Source organism: Belonocnema kinseyi, chromosome 10 (genome assembly GCF_010883055.1).
Source record: "Belonocnema kinseyi isolate 2016_QV_RU_SX_M_011 chromosome 10, B_treatae_v1, whole genome shotgun sequence".
NCBI lineage: Eukaryota > Metazoa > Arthropoda > Insecta > Hymenoptera > Cynipidae > Belonocnema > Belonocnema kinseyi.
Window position 1 is genome coordinate 35192066 of NC_046666.1, and position 11241 is coordinate 35203306.

Genomic DNA, 11241 nt, shown 5'->3' on the forward strand with positions numbered 1-11241 from the left:
TCCGTATTTCATCTCATTTCCTTACATACTCTTATACCCCTTTAATAAGATCCCGTCGCTTACCCTCACTACCCCTCCTTGAAAAAATTATGACTGACGGATAGACGGACTCGACTGAAACTAGAAGGATTTTTAAAGGTTCTGAAAAAAGCATAAGTTTTTAAAGAATTTTAAAAGATTTCAAGACAATAATGAAATATTCTTAAGGATATACACTACGTAAAATCAATCTCAATAGTTGCCTATATTTGAAATGATTGATAAAATGGGCAAAAATAAATCTATTATTAATTTCTTTAAATCATACCGTTATTATTGTTATAAACAATAATAGTTTAAAGCTTAATTAACACCTCCCAAATATAATTATAGAAAATCCTTTAAAGAATAAAATGAAGCCTTGATCATTAGGATTAAATAAGAATTGTGGCATTTCCCTAAATATAAAGTAAATAATAAAACTCTAAATAACAACTGTTAAATAAACAATTTTAACCTGAATTATTTTGTCTAAAGTACACTTAGAAGCTCACGTCAAGATTCCCAGAATTTAATAATAGATAATAATATATAATAATAACAAATTTATTTTAAGAGAATATCAAAAACATTTCAAAACGTTTCAAGAGATTAAAAAAATTGGCATAAAAGAATCTGGAAAATTTTAAGGCAATTTTTTCAATTGTGCACGATTCGTTAAAAAAATTGATGAAAAATTCGAACCATTTTAAAATATATTGAAAAGTTACAGAAAATATAAAAATTAATTAAAAATGTTAACATTTTTTTTAAAAACTTAAAACAAAATATAGATTATTGAAGGTTTCAAAATAAAATGTTGACGTTTTTTTTAAAGATTTTAAAAGGTTTGGAACTAATGCTATTTTTATAAAATACCTCGGAATATTTAAAGTGATTCTTTAGTTTGAAAAGTTAATTTTAAGAGAATTATTACGTATTTCTTATTCTGATTACTTGATTATAAATCTAAAATATTAGTTTAAATTGAAAGTACTATAGAAATTAATTAATAATAACAAATTAAAATAAATAATCAAACAGCGATATTGACCTTCATACAACTTTAAATTTAATTTAGATTTTAATTTTGATATTAATCGACTTTCAGTAATCTTTGAGTTATATTTAAAGATAACGTTTTATTCCAGCAAGAATGAGAAGCAAGAGAAGAAATAATTACGTTAATTCTGGCTTTTATATCATAATAAGATGGTCTTAAAACTGATCCATTTTTAGAAAGTTTTCCCTATGTTCCTCTCCACTCATTTGGGGCCATTCACAAAATACGTGATACATTCTGCAGGAACTTAACCCCCCCCCCCAACGTAATGCTTTTTCCATTGCACTTAACATGGGGAATAATACCCCCCCCCCACCCTTAACGCATCACGTATTTTGTGAATGAACCCTTTCCCTCACTACCCCTCTCTATTTTCCAAAACTAATTTCCCCTACGTTCTCACCACCCATTGCTTCCACTTTCCCACAACTCATTTATCCTACTTTCCCACCACTTATTTCTCCTACTTTCGCTTCACAGATTTCTTCTACTTCCCCTCACATATTTCCCCTCATTTCCCTAACTTCATCTCCTTTCATTTCCCCTACTACCCCTCCCTGATTTCCCCTAATGTATCCTACTTTCATACTCCACCCACACTTGCTCTATTTCCCCATCCCTCATTTCTTTTAATTCCCCTTATATTTTACCTCTCCTATTTCTTTCCTAAGAATAATTTTGATGGAAAATTATTCTTTTTGTTTACAAATTTATCTTCTTTAGTTGAAAATTTAACTTTTCGATTTAAAATTCTTGAATTTAGTTAAAAATTCGTTTTTTTCGGTAGAAAATTAATGTTTTTGCTTAAAAATTCATCTTTTTGTTCAAAAACTCAACAAGTAGGTAATAAAGTTGAACTAGTTTGTTGAAAATTCCTTTTTTTGATTGAAAAATTACTTTGGCAATTGAATATTTACTATTTGCATTTTTTGATCGAAAATGTTTAAATTAATTTAAAAATAAATATTAAATTTAAAATTAATTTTGTTCAAAAATGGTTTTTTTGTTGCTAAAAATTAATTTAGTTAAAAATTCAGCTTTTAGATTAATAGTTTTTGTATATTGTTAAAAATTCTTATTTTTGGTGCAAAATTAATTTCTTAATCAAAATTTCATATTTTTGCTTTGATAATCCAACTGCTTTGTAAGAAAATTAGTTTTTGTTTATAATTGCCAATTATCATTTCTTTGAATTGAAGGTTTAACTATTCGATTTTTGGTTAAGAATTAACCAAATAATAACCAAATCAACATTTCTGAGCGGGGGGGGGGGGGGGGGGGGGGGGGGGGGGGATGTCAAAAATGGCCCAAAATTGGTAACGTAGTTTATGGATGATCCCTTACCCTGACTGCCCCCCCCCCCCACCCTTGGAAAAATAACGACGGACGGATAGGCTAGACGGACACCTGACCGAAATTATAAGGATTTCTGCCCGAAGCTACGAAACCTTAAAAATCGTATAAAAATAGCAAGGTACAGATGCATTTTTTTGCTCCACTTTGCGGCGCGAATTTCAAATCATTTGCCGCTGATTCCCAGAAGATGAAGTGCACCAAACTCACGCTTTCTGTTCAGTATCGGGGGTTGCCTACAAATGTGTTTGGACTGAATTTAAGGGGATCCAAACGTAAACAGTTAGAGTCGCCTGAACCATTTCCAATTGGAATGCATAATACTGCGCAAAATACTCGACTGAGTACTCACGCCCTGCGGTCCTTCCGCAGTTCTAGGAAGGCTGAGAACGTGGGAAGTGAAAAACAAGAGTTTGGTGTATCTGAGAAGTTTTACCTGTCAATTTCCTGATTATATGTCCGCAGGCGTCAATTACTAATTTCTTCCCTGAGTGGAGTTAAAAAAAATTGCAAAATTGAACGCATCCTGCAACGCGCGCAAAATCATTAAGACGTGAATGCAAGCAGAGTTGCAACCTGGATGTCGTAAGATGCCGATCGCGCTGAAAGGTCGGAAACAAGTCAGTCAGGGTGAACCGCCGTGGAGTGTAGAGTGAAGTTGAGTCGTGCTGTCTTGGACACCACAAACCGGGGGAATTCCAGGAGATGAATGGGTACCAATGGGAGCTCTCGCGTCTGTTATTATTATTCTTCCGTGATCACGGTGATCACCAGGGCCAGAACTTGGTCGGCGAAACCCTCTCCTGGTACCAATCATCCGGTCCATTAGTATTTTGCTCGAGTGATCGGTTGGTCGAGTTTCGAGTTCGGTCGAGTGCCTGTATGAAATCGCAATCATATCATAGTACGTATTAGGATCGGTCTCGTAGAACTTTTACCGCGCTTTGATTCATATTCGTATATATATATATATTAAGGCACTGACTAATACTCTTTTTTTACAAAGTGACTATAATTAAAGTGCTGATTAGGATTTATTTTCATACATTCTGTAGTTGTAAACATTTCTTACTGACGATATAATCGTGAGAGTAAATAAACAATATCTTAGAATATTAGGAATTGTAATTTTCTCGGAATGTTTAGACTGGGTTTTATATTTTGATTTTAAATCAATGTGAGTTTGAAGTGGACAATAATAGTGTTGCAGTAGGTACGTAAATTATTTTGTTTAATAGCGGAAATAGCGTACTTATTACATTTTAATTTTAATTTAATTTTATTTCTATTTTTATTATTAATTTTATTTTTATTTTAATAGGCGTTCAGTAATCAATTTAGCAAATCAAAATTTCCAAATAAATTATTTTATTTGATGATAAAATTTGCTTTTTAATGTATCAAAACATTTTTGATAAAAGAAAAAATTTGAATCGTGAAAGTGTTCTGAGAAGTTTTGAAAAGATTTTAAAATAATTTAGGTTTTCAAAAGATTTCAAACAGTTTCATACGAAATGTAGATTTTTAAATGTTTTCAATTTTGAAGATTTTTAAGGGGTTTAAAATGTATGAAGATATCACTTTTTAAATAAGATTCTAGGAAAAATTTGAACTGATTCTTTATTTTGACAAATAAATTTAAAGAAAATATTTTAAAAGATTTTATTTCAAATAATTTTTTACGGACAAGAACGTAGGAGATTTTAAAGCAAAATTTTTCAAATTTGTAAGATTGCCAAATTTTAGGAAAATTTTGAATAATTTAGAAGTTTCGAGGGGATAACAAAATAATTTGAAACTTAGGGATTTTAAATACAAAATTTAAAACATAATATAGGGTTTTGATGATTTGAAACAACAAATTTAGAAACTTTTTCAGAATTTTTGAAGGTTGGTGAAAACAAACAAAAATATTTTTTTTAAATTTTATGACTTTTTATTTTCGATCATTTATTTTAAAAAAATAATTTTAAATATTACAGAACCCTCCAATAAATTGCAAAATAAAAAAAAGAATATAAAATATTTTAAGACAATATTTTAATTTGAAAATTTGTTTAAAAACTTGAAGAACAATTTGAAATATTTACAAAATTTTTAAAAGATTACCAGAATTTAGAAGAAATTCAAATAATTGTGAGATATATGGACGTTTTGAAAAGATAACAAAATAACTTTAAACTCAAAGAGATTTTTAAAAAAAATTTAATTATAAGTTTTTAATAATTTAAAACAAAAAATGTATAAACTTTATGGATTTTAAAAGGATTCAAGAAAGCAAAAAAATATTCTTAAGATTTTTGGCAACATTTTCAATGATTTTTTTATTTTAACAAATTTATTTTAAGAGAATGATTTAAAACATTTCAAAACGTTACAACAAATTTGAATATTTGCAAGGAAGAATCTAAAAGCTCTTAAGACCATATTTTTATTTTGCAAATTTTTTTCAAAATTTTCGGGAAAATTGGAACCAGTTTAAAAATTTCAATAAGATGACCAACATTTAGAAAAAATATAAACAAGTTTAAGAGTTATTTAAAAGTTTTAAAAAGATAGCGCAAAATCTTTTTAAACTTTGAAATGTTTCATGAGAATAAAAAAATATTCTTAAGATTTTTGGGCACATGTTTTCTGATTTCTTATTTTCGAAAATATTTTTCAAGATAATAATTTTAAAAAATTTTTTAAACTCCGAAGAATTTCAAAATATGTAGAAAATAATCTAAAATATTTTAAGACAATATTTTAATTTTACACAACTGTTTTAGAAGTTTAAAAAAAATTCGAACCTTTTTAAAGGGTACTCGAAAGTATTTAAAAATAATTCAAAATTGGAAAATATTTCAAAAATATTGACGAAAAATATATGAAAAATCTTGATAAGGTTAAAAGATGCTTAGAAGTTTTAAAAAGATAACAAAATCATTTTCAATCTTAAAAGTATTTCGAAGAAAAATTTAAACGAATTGTACATTTTTTAAGATTTTGAAACAAAAAAGTGAGAAGTTTTTAAGAATTTTAAAAGGTTTCAAGTGAATAAAAAAATAATGTTGAGATTTCTGTGAAAAATTGTAATGATTTTTTATTTTACAAAATTCATTTTCAGAGAATATTCAAAAAGATTTCAAAACGTCTCTAAAGATTGCCAAACGTTCCAAAAGTTTGAAGAATTGTCATAAAAGATTCTGGAAGATTTTAAGGTAATTTTTTTAATTTCGCAGAATTTATTCAACATTTAAGGAAAATTTCGAACCGTTTCAAAAGATACGTAAGTGTTAAAAAATATCAAAAATAATTAAAGATCTGAAAAGTTAAAAAAATTCTCGAAAAAAAGGAGATTACTGAAGATTTCACAATAAAATTTTTAAATTTTTTAAATATTTTAAAAGATTTCAAGCTAACGCATTTTTGAAAAATATTTCTGGGAATATTTCAAGTGATTCATTATTTTGAAACAGTATATTTAAGAGAATTATTACATGTTTCTGATTCTGATTATATCATTATCAAACAAAAATATAAGCCAAATTTAAAGAACTATGAAATTAATTATTAATCGGAAATTAAAATAAATAATCAAATAGTTACATTGACCTTCATACAACTTTTTATTTAATTTTGATTTTAATTTTAATTTTAATCGGCTTTCAGGAATCTTTAAATTTATTTCAATTTAAAATTGATTCAAGCAGGAATTAAAGCAAAGAAAGAAAATTAAGTAAATTTGGAATTTTATATCGTAATAAGATGTTCTTAAAACTGATCCATTTTGCGGATGTTTGCAATTTAAAATTCGCCAAATTGTTTAATTTTGAAATTTTATAGTTCAAATTCTTAAAATTTGGAAGAATTGCTATTAAAAATTATTTTTTTTTATGAAAATGTAGAATTCTATGTGCAGGTAATTTTGAACGTTTTTTTATATTTCAATTTTTAAGATTTAAAATTTTTTGATTTCGAATACTTGCAATTGAAATATATTTAATATTTTATGTGCATAGCAGGAATTATTCCATTTTTTAAGGCATACAATTAAAAAATCTTCAAATTTAAAAATGCATAAATACAAATGCTAAAATGTTGATTTTTTTGTAGACCGAAATTTAAAATTTCGCGTCTAAATCTCCCAAATTTAATAAATTCAACATGCAAGTAATAAAATTTGCAAAATTTGTAACTGCAACACTTAAAACTTCCTTCATTTTTAAGTGTGAATTTTCAAAATAAAAAATTCTTCAATTTTAAAGATTTACAATTAAACACTTTTTAATTTAGAGGGTTATAATTTAAAAATCTTGAATTTTAAAGACGTGTAAATGAAACATTCTCAATTTTTTATAATCTTTAAGATAAAAGGTTTTTTAATTAGAAATCTTAAGAATTGAAGAAACTTTGAACATAAAACACCAAATTACAGAAATTTTAATTGTAAAACTTAAAACTCGCATAATTTTAATTGTACCTACAATTTCCGAATGATACAATTCTTGAATCTAAATAATTAAAAATGATAAATAAAATTATTTGATATGATGAATATATTTTTTATTTTAATATTTACTTATTTTTAAAAACTATTTTTTAAATTTTTAGAACTGGGTACTTAATAATAATTCCGAATCATATTATTTATAAGGAAGTTTCATATTATTTTTGAATATCACGGATGAACGAATAACACTGTTGTGGTCCATATAGAATGGGCTGCTTTAAACCGGAAAGAGGAAATCTGATCTTGAGAAATTAAGATGACCACATGACTGTAATTTATAAATAAAAAAGGGGTTTTCCGCATTTCGTTTCTCATACTTGCACTAATCCATTTTTCATTTATAAATAATTTCTTCTTTCAAATTTAAATGTCATGTATCTGAAATTGAATTTTTAAATTTTCTTAATTTTTTAAATTGTATTTTCTGAAATTAATATTGAAAAGTCAAGCAGATTTTGAAACTGAAAAATTTTTTTCGGGAAATGATGGCTTATACCTAAAACTCAATTTGTTTCAAAACTAGAAGTACTTACAAGTAACAAATAATAGAAATCTTGATCAACACAAGAAATAAATTATTGTTTATTTGAAAATTTTTTGTTACATATATAATGTAAAATGGAAATGAGGAAAGTGTTTAATTAAATTAATAGTTTAGTTAGTTAATGGAGTAGGATCTTTTTTTTTCAAGAAATAATTTTGATTTAATAGTTTCTTATCTAACTTTCAAATATATTTTATAAATTAAAATTTAAGAGAAGTTTTATGAAATTAAAAAATGTATGCGTACTGCAAGGTACATAAGTTAAGTGGGATTTTTTTATTGAAGATTTTTCTTGCATAATTATTAATGCTCATACGAATGTTTACATCGTAAAGAGGAATTCACGTTTAGTCATTACTGCCTGTCCGAGAAAGGCCGTTACTACTGAAGCATACCAATACTACTTAACACCCTCAGAAATATCAAGGTGAATTTTGTAATATTTTGAAAAAAAATAAATAAAAAATATACTTTGGAATTTTATGATTTTTTGTTAACAATTTCAATTTCAGGCAAAAAACACTAAAGTAATAGCAAAAAATTGTTGGATGTTGTGAATCTTCTTTAAAAGCTATTTTTTATTTAAAAATACTAAGCAAAAAGTACTAACATCGTACAACATTTTTAAAAGGATTTTAAATATTATTCGAATTATAATTATTGAAAACTTGTTCAAACTTTACATATTTTCGTTTCGAAATATCAGTTTTTGCTAAAAAAATTCTAACATAACCTCAAATAGTTTAAAAATTATAAACCTTTAAAATCTAATGTTGTTTGATTGAAAAAAAAATATTTCTTGTGAAAAATGATACTATAAACTGAAACTGTTCAAAAATTGTAAATTTTGTTGGAACTATAATGATTTTTTTAAATACCAATATTTGGTGTGAAACATTAACATAACTTCAAATTGTTGAAAATTGTAAATCGTCTTTAACAATCTAATTTTTTTATTAAAAATAAAATTGTTCGACAATAAACACTAGCAGAATCAAAAATTGTGAAAAGAATCTAAATGTTGTTTAAATTACAATGACAGTTTCTTCTAAAATACCAATTTTGGATGTAAAATACCAACCTAAACTGAAATTTTATCAATTTCTCAATGCATATTGAATTTTTTTTTAATATTTTAAATCTTGTTCAAATTACAATTGTTTTTGTTTTAAAATACCAATTTTTCTTCTAAAGCGGCACTATAACCTAAAATTACTAAAATTTAAAAAACTAGTTACATTTTCCACTGTAGAAATTAATTTTTAACTAAAATGATGAATCTTTAACTAAACAAGTAATTTAAAAAAAGTAATTTGTCTTTTCACTAAGTGGTTGAATTTTTAACCCAAAAAGATGAATTTTCAACCGAATTGTTGAATTTGCTACTAGAAAATATTTTTTAGTTAAAAATAATAAAATGTGAGTTTATATGAATATTATTTTCCTCGGTTCCTCGAGAAAATGTAAAAAATTCTTTAATTAATGGCTTTTAAACATACTCGAATTGAACCGCTGGCGACCAAAAGGAGACACGGCCGATTCAGCCTGAGAAGTATTGTCCTGAGTGTCAATTTTAAAAATCTTTCTAATTTCAATTTTTAAGACTGATACTTGTAGAGAATTTCAAGGCGCATCTTTTTTTCTTCTTGCAAAAATTTATAGGTTTTGTAGTTTTTGAGATAATTCGTAAAAATGGATTTTTTGAAAACGAAAAATTCCAATCTTTTTTCACTTCAACTCGCGCTAATTTAGCCAATTTTCATCATTTCCCGATTTCTCCAATGCAAAGTACGTGTTTAAGTCTTCTGAAACTATCCAAGAAAGAAAAACGAGTATATTGTAATAAGCAAAAAAGTTATTAATTTTTTTTTGAGGCAATGCAAAAATCATGAATTTTAACCTTCAAGCGCCTCGTTTAGCGAACGAATTTTAAGCTACGGAAAGCTTTCAGTGAGAAAGTTGTTCATTAACGTTCAAAGAAGTTTTCTGAAAAGTTTTAGATCAATTGGATTAATAGTTCAAAAATTATGAATGTTTTAAAATCCGAGTGGTAATCTTGACGCTGCCCAAAAACGTGCCTGGCCAGCTACGTACGCGCTGCAGCGAACGACGTGAAGGTCAAGTCAATCTTACCAAAACAAATGCACAAGAGTAACTCCAGATATTATCATTAAAATAATTTATTTATTAAACATTTAACATATCATATTATGCATATTGTTGAACAAGAATAAATTAATCAAACAATATTTTATTAGAAACTACTTTTAGTCATTTTCGTCACACTCTTCAGTTTCTTCGGCATCTGGATTCTGAGTTTGTACTTTTAAGGGCATGTGACACAGCTGAATACCTATATTACCGACCTCACTTTGTCAGGTCACTGAATGTTTTTTTAAACCTAAGAACTTTTTTTCTAAATAAAATATCGAGCTGAAACTTTGGAAAATGTATTAGAGTACAATAAAGTACGTTTAGGTACTGCATTTTGGTAGGAACTTCACTGAAAATTATTTTATCTTTTTTCTGAACCTCGACATTTTTTGAACGTTCCAACTTTTTTTATACATAAAATATCGGTCTCAAACTTTGAGAAATGCAAGAGCGGAAAGAAAACTACGTTTAAGTACAAATCTTAATAATAAAAGATGTAAAAAAAAATTTCAACCATCAATTCCATCGGAATCAGCCGGTAACGTTGTACACGAAAATACGAACCCTGGCGGCCACTAGACGAGGCTCTAGAGGGTTCGTATTTTCGTGTACAACGTTACCGGCTGATGCCGATGGAATTGATAGTTGAAAATTTTTTTTTACATCTTTTATTATTAAGATTTGTACTTAAACCTAGTTTTCTTTCCGCTCTTGCATTTCTCAAATTTTGAGACCGATATTTTATGAATAAAAAAAGTTGGAACGTTCAAAAAATGTCGAGGTTCAGAAAAAAGATAAAATAATTTTCAGTGAAGTTCCTACCAAAATGCAGTACCTAAACGTACCTTATTGTACTCTAATATATTTTCCAAAGTTTCAGCTCGATATTTTATTTACAAAAAAAGTGCTTAGGTTCAAAAAAACATTCAGTGAACTGAAAAACTGTGGTAGGTAACATAGGTATTTAGCTGTGTCATATGCCCTTAAAAAATATGATTCGAAAAATTCTTTTCCTTTAGCGCTTAAATACTGGTGGAAGAGATTTTTTACATCCTTTATTTTGGCAGCTTTTAATCCAATTCGGGGCGGAGGACTTTTCGAAAGATTTTCTAGTTTAAGCGTAGATTTAAAGAAAAAAGTGGTTGGATTTTGCAACTCACAGTTGTCAAAAACATCCACTTTTCCATCAGGAAAAACATGCAAAACGAACGCTTTGCTGATTTGGAAATATTTTGGCTTTCACATTTGCCCTTTGAAACATTTTTCAAAGTCCTGCAGAAGATCTTCACACTTCTCGACCATTGTGAATGAAGGTGAATGAGCATTGCGAATCATTTCTACATATTCAGCTTCAGTTTCAATTCGTTCTAATTTTTTCAGCTTTTGCGAATATGTGCCAAAATTCCTATCGCACTGGCAATAGGAATGGCCTCGAACTGGAAACACATATTTAATCTCGCTTTGCAAATAAATGTACAATAAAATCAAAAAATGAAACACTGTGTAGTTTTGATTTTGTCCCGGACATGAGTCTGAAAATAATGTTATGCTGTTGAACTTGTATTTAGCAAATTCTTTTAATACCGCGTATTTGATAAAACTGCAAACAGAGTT

The 11241-nt window shown here is 27.2% G+C and overlaps 1 protein-coding gene across 2 annotated transcripts in view; it reads left to right on the forward strand.

The window, feature by feature from the left end:
- The first annotated feature begins 3093 nt into the window (after positions 1-3093).
- Positions 3094-11241, forward strand: part of LOC117182371 (zinc transporter ZIP1-like) — a 153442-nt gene continuing 145294 nt past the window's right edge. The window contains exon 1 of one of the 2 annotated variants that reach the window (XM_033375570.1): positions 3094-3647. The gene's annotated coding sequence lies outside the window, so the exon portion shown is untranslated. The remainder of the gene's footprint in view (positions 3648-11241) is intronic. The other variant, XM_033375572.1, reaches the window with a different exon arrangement.